The sequence below is a fragment of the Lytechinus variegatus genome, chromosome 3 (assembly GCF_018143015.1).
Source record: "Lytechinus variegatus isolate NC3 chromosome 3, Lvar_3.0, whole genome shotgun sequence".
NCBI lineage: Eukaryota > Metazoa > Echinodermata > Echinoidea > Temnopleuroida > Toxopneustidae > Lytechinus > Lytechinus variegatus.
This window is the reverse complement of record NC_054742.1, coordinates 69,428,806-69,448,028: the sequence shown is the minus strand read 5'-3', so window position 1 is coordinate 69,448,028 and position 19,223 is coordinate 69,428,806. Positions and strand designations below refer to the sequence as shown.

The following is a 19,223-nucleotide window of genomic DNA, read 5'->3' as shown; positions in this document are numbered from 1 at the left end:
GGTCAGTTTTTTTTCGCTTTTCAATTAAAGGGTAACCACAAACAGCAACACATTCGTTTTCCCGATGGGTTTACAGCGCGCATACTTTTCCGGGATCGTATTCGTGGAAACATATATATATATGTGTTTCCTCTTCCTTTGGTTTCTCTCGACTACATGAGAGTATGCTCACAGTATAAGCTGGCGCTGCTCGCTGAGGAAAGTGTAACTTTTATAGTATAATCCTACACCAAGTTTGCTTTGTTGTTCATCATGTAGCCCCAGTAATTGGGAATTAAGACGAACATTAAATACTTGCAAAGATGGCACGACTGTTTCTATTTTATCTACCTCTATCACCGGTACTGATAACCTTCTACTTTTCATGGTGTATGCCTGGAACGGACGCTCTTAAACATGGTGGGCTGCGATTGACTTGCACGAGTCCATGCCAGCAGAGTCAAGGGGTGAGTTTTGAAAGCCATTTTAGGGTTTTGTTTGTCGTGTTTTGCCGTATGTGATTTCATTCAAATCCATGTCTCCCGAGAAAAGTCCCGGGGGGGGGGGGATTCACATTCGAGAGAATAATCATGCCAGGTGCAAAGATTATTTTGTATGTCATCTTGTGTGTTTTAGAAAAAAATACAGAGGTGTGAGATTTCAATTTCGTATATTTTCCGCAGTTTATATCGTCATCTTTATTGTGTACTATTGTTTGAAAAAAGAGGAGCTTATTTTCATATGTCACTCGACGCTCCTGAAACGAAGATGAACACGAATTAGTACTTAATGATCTAAAGGCAAAGGCACTTAATTGACTATAATTGTTAATGTACAGAAAACTGTCTTGGGCTATATTCTGAAAATTCTATATTTTTTTTCATTTCACAATAGTACCAGACTATTATTCTACTTTTATACAAGACTTCAACATTATAGGCCTATATAATGACGGTGATTTCGCACTATTATTTCACTAACTTGATTCTAAAACCAATTCGTTTATGCTATAATGTAATTGATACGTGTTTATGTACATTGTAAGCATATTTAATTTGATTATAATGTGATGTTTTGGGTTTTGAATAAAATATACTTGAACTTGAAGACATTGTGATTTTGATTCCACACAATATTTATTAGTAGTAGTTGTAGTAGTAGTAGTAGTAGTAGTAGTAGTAGTGGTAGTAGTGATAGTAGTAGTAGTAGTAGTAGTAGTAGTAGTAGTAGTAGTAGTAGTAGTAGTAGTAGTAGTAGTAGTAGTAGTAATTAGTAATAGTAGTAATAGTAGTAGTAGTAGTAGTAGTAGTAGTAGTAGTAGTAGTAGTAGTAGTAGTAGTAGTAGTAGTTAGTAGTAGTAGCAGCAGAAGTAGTAGTAGTAGATGAGAAAGGCGAGACTCGAATTTTTGAAAAAATTCGAGTCTTGCCTTTCTCATCCGAATTATAATATTTTGTTAATAGTAGTAGATAGGCCTTGACATTCTATTTATAAATCAATCAAATTAATTGCTCCTACTATTCGTATTAAAGGGCAGCGCTTTTAACTCGAATTTTTGAAAAATTCGAGTCTCGCCTTTCTCATCCGAATTATATATTTTGTTATAGTAGATAGGCCTTGACATTCTATTTACAAATCAATCAAATTTATTGCTCCTACTATTAGTATTAAAGGACAGCGCTTTTAACTCAAATTTTCGAAAAAATCTGAGTCTTGCCTTTCTCATCCGAATGATAATATTTTGTTAATAGTAGTAGATAGGCCTTGACATTCTATTTACAAATCAATTAAATTTATTGCTCCTACTATTAGTATTAAAGGACTGCGGTTTTAACTCGAATTTTTGAAAATTTCGAGTCTCGCCTTTCTCATCCGAATTATAATATTTTTTTAATAGTAGCAGATAGGCCTTGACATTCTATTTACAAATCAATCAAATTTATTGCTCCTACTATTAGTATTAAAGGACTGCGGTTTTCACTCGAATTTTTGAAAATTCGAGTCTCGCCTTTCTCATCCGAATCATAATATTTTGTTAATAGTAGTAGATAGGCCTTGACATTCTATTTACAAATCAATCAAATTATTGATCCCACCATTAGTATTAAAGGGCACCGCTTTTAACTCGAATTTTTCTAAAATTCGAGTTTCGCCTTTCTCATCCGATAATCATTATAATATTTTGTTAATAGTAGTAGATAGGTCTTGAAATTGTTTTTACAAAGTCATCAAAATGAATTTTCCTAGTAATGGTGGAAATGTGTATTCAACGACTTTTGTTTATGTCATTATAGAGCCTTTTTTATTAGATTTATTCATAGTGTTTTTGCTATAATTTCTATCTTAATCGCGGGAGGCTTCATAATTGTACTCTCTATAGCCTTGAACTGCAAATCTTTTTATAATCGGCCAATCGAGAATTTAAATCGTTTTCTACTGCATAGCTCGCTTCGATTACCTGAAAAAAGATAAAGCATATTTTGCCTCAATGGAATTACAAGCTTGCAACGTGTCAACTTCATTTCCTTTTATGTCCTTAGAAGATTTTAGCGGCACCAGAGTAAAAAATGTTTTACGTGCATGATTTTGCTAATCTGTGGATAATAGCGGGGTTAAAAGCAATTAAAAGCGAGGTTTAGCAACACAAGGTGGTGGTGGTAGTAGTAGTAGTAGTAGTATAGTAGTAGTAGTAGTAGTAGAAGGTAGTAGGTAGTAGGAGTAGTAGTAGTAGTAGTAGTAGTAGTAGTAGTAGTAGTAGTAGTAGTAGTAGTAGTAGTGGTGGTAGTAGCAGTAGTAGTAGTAGTAGTAGTAGTAGTAGTAGTAGTAGTAGTAGTAGTAGTAGTAGTAGTAGTAGTAGTTGTAGTAGTAGTAGTAGTAGTAGTAGTAGTAGTAGTAGTAGTAGTAGTAGTAGTAGTAGTAGTAGAAGTAGTAGTAGTAGTAGTAGTAGTAGTAGTAGTAGTAGTAGTGGTGGTGGTGGTGGTAGTAGTAGTAGTAGTAGTAGTAGTAGTAGTAGTAGTAGTAGTAGTAGTAGTAGTAGTAGTAGTAGTAGTAGTAGTAGTAGTAGTAGTAGTAGTAGTAGTAGTAGTAGTAGTAGTAGTAGTAGTGGTAGTAGTAGTAGTAGTAGTAGTAGTAGTAGTAGTAGTAGTAGTAGTAGTAGTAGTAGTAGTAGTAGTAGTAGTAGTAGTAGTAGTAAAAGAAGAAGAAAAGGTTACCAGAGAATGTGTATGCTATCTGCTTCATTTTCCCGATAGCACAAACATAGAGGCGTTTTTCTTTTATTATAATAATAAGATATCTGAAGAAAAAAAATATGTTCACACTGATGACTAGAACTAGATCGAGATTGTCTAGTCAAATATCAATGTATCACGAATATCTAAAAAAACATACATGGGTCAAGTACAATTCTGAATTGATTTCATTGCAATTTCTGGAAGAAAAATAATGGGACATTTTCAACCAATATGAAAGGACGATGATGATTTAATCCACTCCCACTGCTCTGCACTTTTTTGCTTCACTGTTTAATGAACTAGGTCCATATATTTTCTAAGTTATGATGTCATTTCAAAAACTTAACCTCAGGTTAAGATTTGACGTTGACGCCGCCGCCGCCGTCGGAAAAGCGGCGCCTATAGTCTCACTCTGCTATGCAGGTGAGACAAAAACATAATGTGCACCAGTGTGCCTTCCTAGAGGGTACAGAATAAAGGTCCAAATTGTATTCTTGAAGAGTGTTGAAGACAAAGTGCAATAACAGAAACAAGAAGTCGAGAAATATTTATTTATTTTAGGATGCAGAAGGCACATCTGAAATTCAATCTCTATATATATATATACATGCTTACTTCCTTTAAAAAAGTGCAACATGTTGATAAGACTAATGCTTGAAATTAAAGCATTTCCATTTTAATTTACGCACTGCAAAAACTCAGGTGTTGATTTAACACCAACCCAGAATCTATATTATGTCCACACCAGGGAAGTGTTGAAACAACACCAGTTTGGAATCAAACCCATGCTGTTTTGATACTAATTGGTGTTGCATAAACACCTGTCTGATGTTAGACCGAAACCAAACTGGTGTATAGTTTAACACTTCTCTGGTGTGGACATATATATATTCCGGACTGGTGTTAAATCAACACCGGTGTTTTTGCAGTGTGAATTGTGCCGTCCCAAGAATCCCTGGCAGGGAATCGAACCCCGGACATTAGTGGTTTTACCAGGCACCTTTACCTACATGTACTTCTACCCCCCCTCCCCCGCGCATACACAATAATAACGGTATAAGATCACATTCATCTTTGGAAAGGTGTCAACACGCCCTTGATTTTCTATCCTAATCATGTTTATATTGTTCATTTTATTACAGGATGTTCCTCGTATTTCAACTACAGCTTTACCACCTTGCGATATAACTCCAAGTAAGTCATAAAATACATTGTTTCATGTTCCGTAAATAATACCAGTTTTTCGTCTATTTTTATGAATGGAAATGTTGTCACAGAAAGCACACGTTTGTGAAAACTGATACATGGGCTAAAAAAACTAATATTTTTTAATTTACTTTTACTTTCTGCTTAAACAAGGCCAATCTATCACGTGCAGACATTTTTTTTTTTTTTTTTTTTTGCTTGTCAATTTATTTTCCTACATCCCCCCTAAAATGTTTGGGTTGAGAAATTTTTTTTTTTTTTTGCTTGTCAAAAATTTTTTGGTTGTCCCCTCCTAAAATTTTTGTCTTCCCGCCGCCAGGTGCGTGCAGACCATAAGATATCCACCAATAGCTCTCTCGCACATTTTTGTACTTTTAGTCAGTGGCGTACCGTGGGTCATGGCATTGGGGGGGCACCAGCAAAAATTTTGAGTCGCTCAAGTGAGCGCGCAAAGCGCGCTCAATTACCAGGTATAGGCCTATTGACCTTATATAGAGACATTTTAAGGACTGTGCCATTAAACGGATATGTAATGTATCTCACTGATCAAATGATGCGAGCGCGAAGCGCGAGCTGAAAATTTGTGAAATTCATACCTAAAAAGGGTCAAAATAAGCTATTTAATAAAAATAAAAAAATACGTATCTGTCTCGCTAAACAAACAATGCGAGCGCGAAGCGCGAGCTGAAATTGTTGTATTTATTGACCCCGAACAGAGACAGTTTAAGGACTATTTTTAGAAATCAAATAAGAGAATACATATCTCACCATACTCATCTAATTTGAGTGCCAAGCGCTTGCTGATTTTGTTAGAAAACATGAAACACCTTTTGTAGTCATTGTAATCATGATTAAAATACGCATCTCACTAATCAAATATTGCGAGCGCGAAGCGCGAGCTAAAAATTTAGGAAATTCAGACCTGAAGAGAAGCATTTTAAGGCTTGTTTGTAGGAATTTACGGAGACCATACGTATTTCACGTACAAAATGATGCGAGCACGAAGCGCGAGCTGAAAATTTTGTATACATTGACCCCAAACGGACATTTTAAGGACTATTTCTTTTTTGAATCCATTAAGAGTTTACATATCTCACCATAGTCATCCAATGCGAGTGCCAAGCGATTGCTGATTTTGTTAGAATCACATTCAAACACATGAAGAGCTTTTTATAGTCACATGCAGTAATCATGATTATCATACGCATCTCAGTAGCGCAAAGTGCGAGCTGAAAATATAGGAAATTCAGATCTGAAGAGGGGCATTCTAAGGCTTGTTTGTAGGAATCGATTATGACCGTACGTATTTCACTAAACAAATGATGCGAGCGCGAAGCGTGACCTGAAAATTTTTGATATTTACATTAGAAAAAGAGACATTTTAAGGACCGATTTCAGGAATTCATGAAGAGCAGACATTATCTCATCAATCCACTAATTCGAATGTAAGCACGAACACAATTTTTTTATATACAGACCTTTAAATGGGGCTATCACTTTAAGTAGTCATGAAACGAAGCATATGTCAATACATAAAACAATAATAACTCGAAGTGCGATGATATATATTTGGTGCATATTGACTTGAAAACAGGACGTTTTGGTACAACATGATTGTACATGTATATCTCGTTAAACAGACAATGCTAGTACCAGGAATAATGAACAAATAGGCCCTGAGCACATTATGTTTCATAAAGTTATGAAAAAAAAATTCTTATGTAATATAACACAACATATAATATAACATTATAATGTACAATAAATTCTTCTTTTCCACTGCATTTCTTTCTTCTCCCTTTTCTCCTGTTTTTTTTTTTTTTTGGCCAGCCGATGGGGGGGCATGCCCCCGTAGTTACGCCACTTCTTTTAGTTCTTTTTTTAAGTACTTATAGTAATTTTGGTATTTTTAGCACTTATTTTTCATCCTGGGCCACATTACGTTGCAAACAAAAACTTTTACCTGATAATAAAATAATGTTAGTCTTAGCCTTAGGTATCAGAGCCTGAGCTGAGGTAGCTACCTAGACGGTATTCTATAGTGAGCTACTGCAGCTCAGGCTCTGCTAAGGCTAAGACTAGTTCTGGCTCAGTAGCCGACTAAGTAGGTCTAGCTAGCCAGCTAAGTCTAGCTGCTATTTAGGCCTATCTCTCAAACTTGACCCTCAGCTCAAGGGTATACCCAGATTAAAATATTTTACCTACCTACCGAGATCGAGAAGACAAATTAAAATAAGTCTGGTAACCAACATAAGTTCTCTACACCGTTCTCCAAACGAGTTCTCTTTGGCACCACATAGTTTGTTCGTCTCTACAATGCTATCAAATTACGCGTGCTATGACTCTTCAATTCCCGAAATTCAACACCTCCGGGATTCAACAGAATACGTCATTCATAATGAATATTCATTTCTAACTCCGGTAACTGGAATTCATCGCTTACCGCTTTTGGTAACCGGTGATACCAAACTAATTTTGACATTTCTCATCTATTCCGCTTAAGTTTTTTGTTTTCTTTGACTTTGTAGGCTGCCATGATCGTAGCACCGTACTGGAAGACCAGGCACCCGGAGGTCCTGTCAAGGTTAACATGGCTGCTTCGACAGTCATAGGACCAGATGGTAAAGTGTATCTAGAGATGACACACCAGTGGAAAGCATCGCAAGGTAAAAATCATATAATTTATATATATAAGTAATGATTATAATCTTTGATGTTATCATTAATACTTTAATTTTGATTGTTACCAGCTTGGCGGTGGGCCAAGATTATAAACATGTACGTGGTACATGCAGAGGGTGTGTGTATGTGTGTTTATATTCATCAATTAATGATTACCCCGAAAATATTGGAGTTTTGCTATACTAGTAGTACTACTACTATACTACTACTTCTACCACTACTTCTAAAACTTCTTCTACTACTACTACTTTTACTACTACTACTATTAATCCTACTACTCCTACTAATATTACTCCTCCTATTCCTCCTCCTCCTACTACTACTACTACTACTACTACTACTAGTACTACTACTACTACTACTACTACTACTACTACTAATTCTGCTGCTACCAGTACTACTACTACTTTGGGATCTCGTGTTCTCATACTCAAAACATTCATTTTTATTTGATTTTTTTACAGATCGCATTGGCCTTCTGACCGGGTTTGTTATTAGTGTATTTTGCAGCAGCACTGCTTGTGCATCGAAATTTTTCTGTGTCACCATTTCTTTTAAAGGACATTGACCTTCGAGGATGCTTCCGTAAGTCTTCTGTTGAATTTTCATCATGTAACACCCCGCCCACCTTAAAAACAACGTCCATTTTCTTTTGAGACAAACTAGATTGGGATTCGGTTTCGAAATATTCCCAATGTAAACATGAATGTATTTAAATGTTGTGGAATGAAAATCGTTTTTCTCTAGAATGAGTTACTATACGATGGGAGCCTGGGAGGGATGTATGAAGTCATTTGTGCAGTTGTTCGCCTAGTCTATGCCATGGCTAATTAATGGTCAAGACAGCTGTCTTCTATGTGTGTCTTATTTCCCATTTATCAAATTAAAATGTATAGAATTAAATCGTTTTTTTTTTCAAAAAATATTTTACTCATTATTAAACATACAAAGTGGGATGTTTACTTTGTGATGTGACTACGAATAGCAGTAAACTTGTCATAGATGTAACATCCTACATATATTTCAGACATTAAATAACATGAAATTGATAAATGGCTACTAAATACATGATTACCGATAAAAAATATTCAATATAGAATGGGGGCACTTCAAAAGCAGGGTGGTTGTCGCGGCTTGCTCTTAAAAAATGGAGAGAGAAATAAAGGGGAGCCCGGGAGAAAGAAAACCAGCAGAAATCAATTCATCTGGAGTGAAATTACACTCTCTCGGGTGCACTGTCTGTAACCATCTAGGAGGGTCCTCCTTTTATCATATTTCAAAGAATATTAAAGAATAATGTGGATGCTCGATTGCTCATGCATGAACACGATCTTAGGGCTGACTTTGTCTTAATGATAGAAAAGTGACCATATTATATTATTGTTCTATTCATTTTATGTCAAACAGTCTAACTTTTCAGTGAGCTGTCAAAACAGGAATTTTTCTCAGCCTGGGGAGAACTACAACACCATCATCCGGAGCATCCCAATGAGTAATGATGATTCCAACAGAGAAAGTATCAGTACAACACTTCCAAGTATGTCATCTAATCGCCCCAAGGAAAAATTATGATATTTTGATTTCAATATCTAGCAGCATATCTACATTACTGGATTCATTTCATATGTCATTATTGTTTTTTTCATTTGAAACAAATATAATAAAATATACGTGTATACATATGTATTTACTTTGTAAATAACACACGCACAGTACACAACACAACCCTAATTCAGGAGAATTTGCTATGACCCATGTCAGCAAATAAAAACTGAAGAAGGCCAGGGCCGAAAGCTTTACAACATAGTGTATTCTTTGCTTCATTCTTGATTCTACTCTACTCTTCACACCCACACACACATATATATATATATATATATATATATACGTAAATTTATTGTAGACATAAAATTTGTAATGTAAATAACACTAGGAGCTAGATAAACAATTAATAAGATGGGATTTGGAGAGAAGATGAAAGAGAAAGTCACTACGATAAAACCAGAATGAAATATTTATATGTTGGCTATACAGTGACTTACAGTAAGCATATTGATTAACTTGTAAATGGTCGAAGATGAGGGGTGTTTGTGTGAGTGTGTAAGGGTGGGTGGGTGTTTCGGGGGTGTGTGCTCTGATGGATATATATGCGTGCGCGCGCTAAACTCAGTATATTTTAGTAATTCTGAATATTGTTTAGTGTACTGTGAATAGGTCTATATAGGTTGTAATTATTATACTGAGTCATAGTCCTGCTTTGAATGGACTATTTTTCCATCCTAAAATATTGCCGAGCATAGCAACAAATATAATATGTACACTGGAATGTGAGTATGGTCATTCTATAGGAGGAAATCAAGGGGTGGAGAAATCTTTGTCATTATAAGAATCGAGAAAAGAAGTATGCCATAAATAAGCCTTTATGAACCGGCCTTATTGATTAATTTTTGAGGTTATTATTTGCATCATAACAAAACAGAATAGATCTCAAGATGTAAATTGATATAATGAATTAGAGGCTAATATTATGAGACATATTTTTTCGAATTTCAGGTTGTCAGCAAGAACCAGCGGTTTCTCTTTGCAATATTAGTAAGTTTGTGTGCAGTACTTTTCTGTGGTTTATTAAGTTAGTACCAGTGAGGTATCTAGGATTTTCCCCGGGGGGGGGGACGTCTGCCAAAAAATTTGACAAGCAGACTGCCCCCCCCCCCCCTAGGTACGCTAGTGGTTAGTACCAATTTTGATGGCAGCAGTGGGATGAAGTTTAGATATTATTTAGATTTGACCTGCATGGGACTTTTCTGATGCCAAGTTTGAATTGTTTAAAATTTTGAAATGTTTATTTATGTTATATGAACTGCTATTATATAAAAAAAATATTGAAGCTCAATATTCCTACAATAAATCTTATCACAATGTTGTTAGATTTAATTGTAATAACAATGATGGGAGAATGTCTATACTGACAAAAGTGAACACGCTTAGGCAAGAAATATTTATGAGAGGGAGTTGGTAAGATATGCATAATTTGATACAAAAGGGTTTGATACACTCTTAAAATGTTGGGCAACATACTGTCCGCACAAAAATTAGTTTAAAAAAATCATCCAGCTCTGGGTAGTTTTTAATCCATACTGTGTAATTTTCACCCAGAGTACACATTATTGGTTTGAAACTACCCAGAATTGGATTAAGTTTTAACGAATTGTTGTGTGGACAGTACATTTTGCCCAGCATTTTTAAGAGTGTATGCCTTTGTTGAGGTCTCGTAACTACATGCGTATATATTACATTTGTAAATATTTCAATAATTTTTTAAATATATATATATAGACTCTCCGGAGGACTGGATACCGGTGTATAGTCCAGAGATCAAGCAGATAAGCAATGGTTCCGTGGTCGTCTCATTCTGGCCCAGTAGTGTGCAGGAATACCCGGGGTATAATATCTATCTTCATGAAATAGGTGTAAAAGAACGCCGAGTAGGACACACATTTGATACATATTTTGATTCAGTGAGTATACATTATGAAACCAGCAATAATAGCTTAATTTATGTTTTATAGATCGTAACTAACCAAGTGACGGTGCTTTCGAAAAAAAATCATTTTAATACTTACATGTATATACATCGAAAACTCATTCACTAAGACCGGTATACTCATTTACGTGCAAAAACAGATGCATACTTATGATAAAACAGCACCAATTTCGGGTGTATTCACGCAAGAGATGCAATCTCGGTGAGACTTCCTAGCAGTCCGCAAAATAGTTTCAAAGAATCTTGTATCTTGTCTATTACTCAACTTTACAGCTTTGTTCCAAAAGGATTTTCTGTTAAATTTATTCGTGATGCATAATTAGACGTTATTCCAAAAATGGGAATTTTAAGAAACATACAAATCTTCTCAGTAAGATTCAATCACTTATTTTATTTTATTTTACGTTATGTAACATAATTCTCAACACAACGAGAACTATCATGACTCTTTAGTTGCTTCATGAATACAGAACTTGAGTATAATTGCTTTAATTTAGTTATATATTTATGATTGATTTTTTTTTTCAGCAAAGGGATGGCAAACCGTTTGTGTATTTTGACAACGTACCTCCAGGAGTTTACATTGCTATGGTGAGCATTGAACGTTAATTTCCCTCAAAAAATGGGTAGGTCCATTAGAAACGAGTTTTGACAGGAACAAATGGACACCGTGGGCATAACGGTGGAATATTAAGTTTGAGTAGTTTTTAAGATTGTTAATTTCCAAACACATGTCAGATAATAATAATAATGAAAATCGAATGGAAGAATGTATAAAAAAAAATACACGTCATGCAAATACATTGAATGTAAGCTACAATTCTGTATTTGGGAAAAATTACAATTTTCTCAAACAATCAGTCAATGATTTAAAGGCCACTGCGCACATTTTTATGGTTGGAACGTTAGAATGTTCTCTGCAGGAAAGTAACAAGGTGTGATCAGTGTTTTCACACTGTGGATTATTTGCAATTAGTATTCACACTGTTGTAATATTCAAATTCCACAGTGTGATGCGATGTTCACATTCGCACTGGTCATAGCGTGTTCACATGGTCGACTGTGTGAATATGTGATTCCACAGTTGAAATGCTCAAACACAAATTTAACAGTGTGAAGGGGATTTCACATTGTGTTCCATACTGTGAACGACTGTGAACACACTGACTGTGGGACACTGTATTCTCTCCAGTATGGGGATAGTCTGATATGATTCTCGTCACAGAACCCTGATTTAATGTCAACTTATGCTGTCTTATGCTATCGGTAGATCTCTATTGACGACAACGTTTGTTTTGACTGTACCCTCTTCGAATCAGACAATAACCTCACTGTATTTGGTAAGTTTTGTCTCATTCCTCATTCAGGGGGCATTTCGTGAACTAAAAAGTCAGTGATTTTTCACTATTTGTTTTAAGCTACTAAAATCCTTGTATCTGATTGGCTCAGAGGAAATTTGCCAGTGAAAAATGACTATTTATTTCATGAAATGCCCCCCCGACAACTTTATTTTGTTTGTACTTGACACTGGCGGGGCAGGTTGCCCCTAGTTTTCGCCTTTTGCCTTTCCTGGCAACTTTCATGTTATGTTCTGTAAATGGATTAAACATTGAAATAAGGGTCACAGAAAATGACAAGGATCTGGTAATCCAAAACTAGACTTAGGGCAAAAATTATGTCAGAGGCGATATACAGCATCATGGGCGTGAGGGAGCGAAGAGATCAAACAGGCTATAAGGCTGTGAAACTCTTACTACCTAAGCAAAAGACCTAATAACAATATACATTATTTCGTTGATATAGATATCCACATTTTATTCTTGTTTATAAAGTCCACGGCCCATTCGCCCCCCCCCCCCCTCGAAATACGTGGGGGGTAATATCGGCCTAAACGCCCTTTTACGGATTTGACGCAAGTGCATGCTCAGAAATATTATCTTTCATCTCCATAATCTCAGTTTAGTTATTTGCCACACTAAAGTTTGATCCGATTATTTTCCCCTATCTTTTGCAGCTATGCCCACTCCCGATAAACCCAGATCCCCTATCCCTATGGCAGCCCTGGCCGGTGCTCTGGGAGGAGTCCTCGGGGTGATTCTCATCATCTTTCTGATATCACGCATGCGCAAGAGGAAATCGGCGCCTACTTCCCGGTTTAGTGGTGACGAGAAAGAGCTTGGTGGAGAAGACAAATCAACGATGCTACATCATCGGAACAATTTGCCATACGGTATGACAATTAGAGGACCAGTGATCGGGTTTCATGAATGATCTTTGATTTGTACTGACAACTATTATAAGTTACTGAGCTCCTCGGTATATTATGGCCAGAGAAGATTTGTCAGGAAAAAAAGTCATCAAGGAACAGTCCCGTAGCTGCAGGGTTTCATAAAGTTGGCAGTGACAGATATTTTTATGACTTATCAATCACTGATGGTTTCTAGGGTAGATTCATTTCCAGTTAAACAAATCCAAGGGTTTCACCTGTGTAATCGAATAACCTTTTCTCCATTGCTGATTTCCTTAAATATGTTTAATTTTTCCTTCTCTCAAACTTAAGGGCCCGAATTCACAAAGGTGGTTTTTGCAGAAACCATGGTTTCAACCGTGGGTTTTGCTGATTTTGCGATTCACAAAGGTGGTTTCAAATGAAACCATGGTTTCAACCGTGGGTTTTCGGCATGATTTTGAGTCAACTGTTTTAGGTGGTTTCAAACCGTGGGTTTTAGGAAAACCATGGTTTTTAGGCACATTGACCAATCACAGAACAGTATTTCGGTACATTGCTGAGCTAGCTAGCTAGCTGAGCAAGTGCATAGACGATCGACGATAAATAGCTTTGCACGAAATGAAGAGGAGCAAAGCGTTTAATATCGGTATTTGCCGAGCTGTGAGAACATCGTAAGTAATTTGCCATTTTATAGCGACGATGAATATTTTTTTCTACGTCTGCATGTATTTTTTGTGAAGAAATATTATAATTAATGCTGTAAATGCATGCAGAGTTAAGAGCGGAACGGTGGACTTGGGATGGGAAAAGCATTATCGCACGCAAGTTATTTTTTAGTCCCACGCGTGTAGTTTTGTGTCCTGTCAAAAGATAACGAAGAGCTGTCCCACCGGCACGCACCGACTCGCTCCACATAAAGTGACTGCATGCACAAAATTGCAGACATGTAACTAAACGGCATAAAAAATATTGGGTCAATTTTTAGTGAATGGGAAAACACTTCCTGTGTCTACCTTGGATCCTGTCACCAAGTAGTCTAGTGATCACAAAAAATATTTGTCGAAATTCACATATTCAGATCCAACTTTAGAAATGTAGTCAGGTAGATCTAGCCTCGCGCCCCTCGGCTCGAGGACTCTGAATCTGATATTTTTTATAAATTTTTTTCATCATGAAGCCGTAGCCCAAGTTAGACACGCTAGTCTAGGCCCTGGCCTTGGGTAGGCCAGGGCTGTGTCAGTGTGTGTCGAAGTTGGTAAACAATGTTAATAATGATGGAATCCCCTTCAATATCCACATCATTGCCTTGTTACTTGTCGCAATAATTCCAAAACGCAGCTCCTTGGAAGCTATACTGGGATGTCAATTAGTTAAATACACTGAATTTAATTTTTATACCTTTTTTACACCTTATATAATATAGGAATAAATATTCTTATAGGGCCTAAATAATCAGATTGATCTGGTGGCCATTGCATCTTCCCATCCCTTGCTGCGCACTGCGTAATACAATAGGCTTGACTGGCTCTGTTTACATGATGTAGCTACAATACGATTAGACAGGAATAACCGTCGTTTCTGGGGATTTATTCAACAATTTCTGACATTTTATTATAATCCCCATTATGTATTGGTGAGTAGCCAACGCAGTCCAGCGGAACAACCAAAATACTGAGACTGAAGCTTTTGGTCTAGCCAATGCAGTTCAGCGGAACAACCAAAATACAGACTGAAGCTTTTGGTCTACAATAAGATGAGCTACATTATGAAGCACCGTAGAACAATTAATTGAATGGATTATTTTAACAAATCACCCAAAATGATAATAAGAATTTACATTTTGGTTGGAAATCTGGCAGGTTTGAAGAGATGTTGAATTATGTTTCATGTCCATTAGATTTAAAAGTAATTTAATGTAGATCTACCTGTACTTTGTTTATTTCCGCAGTAAATTTTTGAATGGATGAAAACATCTTACAACATGCACAGACTGTCCTGAGAGACTATTAAATGAGGATTGTTAGAGAGGTATGTTCATTTTTCTTGTTGTTTCTATGTGGACTATTGTCTATTTTCTAAATTTTTTCTTTGTAACCATCTAAAAAAAAATTTATCTTAAAATTTGTTGTCATAATAAAGAACCACTTATTTTGATCAATTTCAATCTTGGTTGATGTACACATCTGACAGTGACTGAATTGATCTAAATTCCGTGTCACATGGTCATAGAGTATAATACCTAAATGTCAAATATGTGTAGATCCAGTTGATCAATTTAAATTTAACTTTATGAGAATGGCAATCTGATTAGGTTGCGGGCAAAAAAGTCAACTGACTTATGCAGATTTAAAAGGTAGGCCTATTAATTTCAACAGTGCACAGTAAAGGTAGTTAAGAATACATAGGGGTTTTTTCAATGTTTAAATATTTTCTTTTGCTTCTCACTCTAACTCAATAGGAATATGCCAACAAGAACTGCAATTAGGAGTCGTTGACAGGAAACTTTTTAAAAGAGACCACACACTACCTCATCAACATGCTTGAAGATGATCTGAGCCTGAAGAGGGACAAAGGGCCTAGTGATAGACTACCTTTCTCTCTGCAAGTATCAACAATTCTGCTTTTGTATGCTGTATTTTTTTTAATAAGAAAGTTATATGACAATAACATCTCAAGACAAGCCTAGTGTATGCAAATATTAGTGATATTCTTGTAAGAAGGAAGACTCAATGTAAAAAGTGATAATAAATTTTGGCAACTGCCTGTTTTTAATTTAAAATGAACTGAGCATATGATAATACAATCAGAAATGTAAATTAGAACTATATGTTTTGTCATCCATTGTGGACAGATTTTTCCGAATCCCTAATTTACATTAAAGAAAAAATATGAGAGGTTGCATCATTATCTTGGTTATTTGAAAAAAGTATTGCATCAGCTATGCTCAATGTATGTTTGTCACACAAATGTTTATGGGATATACAGATACAGATCCAGTTAAGCAAATGACGATATAACTGTCGAAAAATATTTCCGCTTGAGTGAGCACCACTTACTTTTGAAAAGTTGGTGAAAAATGATTTGCGCAGAACTTTGAAATAGTTATGCAAATAAAAGTAGACCTTAATCATGAAGAACACGTGGAATTTAGCTATTAAAATTGAATTGAAGATATCTTTTACCTTTTTAAACTTGTTTCCTTGCCCAAAACACTTCGAAGAGTGCATTGCGCCCCACCCCACTCCCCCACACACCGAGTCCATCGTGACGATATTTGCTTTACACTGAGCTGTGATTTACATGAAATGGCTTAGGCTTGATTTTCATATTGTTAATCATTGCCAAGCTTGGGAAAAGTGTGGAGAAACAAGTATTAAATGAAAAATGAAATGTAAAGCCACTTTAAATAATAACAAGTGGAATGCCTCTGGCCGTCTCACCTGCATCACGCGGTTCAATATAGCAGCAGTGCTGACTTTGAATACTACTCTAACTCGCACAAGATGTTCAGTGATACATGGTTACTCTTATGTCCACTTTTTATGAACTAGACCAATAAACTTACAGAGATATGATGGTTATTCACCAAAAAACCCCAACATGGCCAAAGTTCATTGACCTTACATGACCTTTGACCATGATCATGTGACCTGAAACTCAAACAGGATATTCAGTGATACTTGATTACTCTTATGTACAAGTTTCATGAATCAGATCCATAAACTTTCAAAGTTATGATGGTAATTCAACAGATACACCCAATTCGGCCAAAGTTCATTGACCTTTGACCTTGGTCATGTGACCTGAAACGTGCACAGGATGTTCAGTGATACTTGATTACTCTAATGTCCAAGTTTAATGAACTAGCCCAATAAACTTCCAAAGTTATGATGGTAATTCAACAGATACCCCCGATTCGGCCAAAGTTCATTGACCCTAATGACCTTTGACCTTAATCATGAGACCTGAAACTTGCACAAAGTTTTCAGTGATGCTTGATTACTATTATGTCCAAGTTTCATGAATCAGATCCATAAACTTTCAAAGTTATGATGGGAATTCAACAGATATCCCCAATTCGGCCAAAGTTCATTGACCCTAAATGACCTTTGACCTTGGTCATGTGACGTGAAACTCATGCAGGATGTTCAGTGATACTTGATTAACCTTATGTCCAAGTTTCATGAACTAGGTCCATATATTTTCTAAGTTATGATGACATTTCAAAAACTTAACCACAGGTTAAGATTTCGATGTTGATTCCTCCAACATGGTCTAAGTTCATTGACCCTAAATGACCTTTGACCTTGGTCATGTGACATGAAACTCTAATAGGATGTTCAGTAATACTTGATTAACCTTATGGCCAAGTTTCATGAACTAGGTCCATATACTTTTTAAGTTATGATGTCATTTCAAAAACTTAACCTCAGGTTAAGATTTGATGTTGACGCCGCCACCGCCGTCGCCGTCGGAAAAGCGGCGCCTATAGTCTCACTTTGCTTCGCAGGTGAGACAAAAACTTAGTGAAAAGTGCTGGAGATGGCTGATATAAACTTTTGTTCAGATTCAGTTATGTCCTCAGATCCAGCTGGCACAAAAAGGGTAAAGGTTGTGCTTACTAAGTGTTAAAATTTCAAATTTGGGCGGCAAATTGTAACAAAATGCTTGAATGTATCTGTTTTATTTCAATTGGCTAAAAGTGCTAGGGAAATTTATGAGAAATGCTTCGCAGGGTAAGTTTGATTTCGCCCTTTCCCCTTGACACAGCGTGAAAACAAGCATTTCTGCGCAAACAGATTTCTGCGAGCTTTACAAAAATGGACAGTGCTCACTCAAGTGTAATATTCTGTCAAAACTTTTACTTTCATTTGATAGATGAGACCCAAACCCATAATTATATGTGAAAAAATTACTCACATGTTGCATATTTCTAAATTTCCAGGGCGTTTTCAAAGTGTAAACTTTTTTTTGATACGCACTGTATATAAAGTATGACCCAGCTAGGGATCATCCCCCCAGGTCTAAGGACCTGTCTACGCCACTGTTTACATGCAAGACTCTTTATGACACATAACTCTGCAACCGTATGTCGTTTTTCAACCAAACTTGGGGGACGTGCATGTTATGCTGCAGTCAGAGGTCACATGATAAGGTCAAAGGTCATTTTCAGGTCAACATTAAAGTTTACGTGCAAGGCTCTTATGACAAGTGTTATTCACAAATCATGATATTTCTGGTTATTTTCATAAGTGGGCGAGACACAAAATTGCTTTTGCCTTGTTGTTGTAATTATACCAGTAAAGGGTTAGGTTAGGCAAAAGAAAATCCCAAGGGCGTTTTCATTTGTGATTGAAAGTTTTGGTGTCGACCCATGAAGAAATTCATTTCCAACACTCTTTTTTTATATATTCAAATTTTTAAAGTTAATAACATTCAATTTTAGGAATCCAAAAAATATTGTACCAGTTCTTTATGATCAACCTTGAACATTACCTTTGCAGAAAACATTATCAATATACATTAGCAGACCATTACGTCAAACCCCCGTTTGCAGAAAGACCGCAGTTCAGATTGCAAACTGCGGTATTGGCCCCAAATCGTGTTTGAGATCATGGGGCCGTTTCACAAAGCTGTTCGTAAGTTAAGAGCGACTTTAAAAACGACTGGTGATCATCGCCAATGGTGTGTACCATTTACTGCAAGACAGGATCACCAGTCGCTCTTAACTTACGAACAGTTTTATGAAACACCCCCCTGATCAACCCCGCTTGGCCAGGTAATCCCCGCTGGCCAGATTATGAGCGTTGGGCCAGGGACGAAATGATAAACAACAGCTGTGCTATTACGTAAGACTTCTCTGCCTGTAGTAGGACCTTCGGAATGAAATTATTCTATTCGATATTTAATCACGTTTTCAAAGGCATATTGTATTCAGAAATTCAATGTTATTCCAATTTCGGACAAAGAAAATCGACCTCCAAATAAGGAAAGTAAGTGAATAAAAAATGGCAGCATGCTTTGCCGGGGACCGCGTTAGGGCTATTATGTTATCTTTGGATCGAGGTCAAGAAACAGGTGTTTTGATACTTACCTGGGTCAGTAATTGAGAAAAGCCATGGAGTAGGTCCATGAAAAAACTGGGGTCTACGTGTTCTCAAACGGAGATTTCATCATGCTGCCATAATTGTGGTTAATATTGTTGGATGTTATAAAATAGTGTTTCGATTTTGTATCATTTTCAAAGGCTGGGTGGCGTCCAAAATGAAGACAATGTCAACAAACAATTAACACCCATGCACAAACATTCTTTATTTAATATCATTGAAGTAAAGAGATTTTAATGACGAG

At 36.3% G+C, this 19,223-nt stretch overlaps 1 long non-coding RNA gene and 1 pseudogene across 1 annotated transcript; both read left to right on the top strand.

Annotated features, from left to right (window-relative positions):
* Positions 1 to 76: 76 nt before the first annotated feature.
* LOC121411797 lies at positions 77 to 12,915 on the top strand (annotated as a pseudogene).
* A 329-nt stretch (positions 12,916 to 13,244) lies between these two features.
* On the top strand, positions 13,245 to 15,785 carry LOC121412287. Its single transcript, XR_005969591.1, has 3 exons — positions 13,245 to 13,543; positions 14,821 to 14,900; positions 15,331 to 15,785. It is a non-coding gene; the product is annotated as an uncharacterized LOC121412287 (long non-coding RNA).
* Positions 15,786 to 19,223: the final 3,438 nt, after the last annotated feature.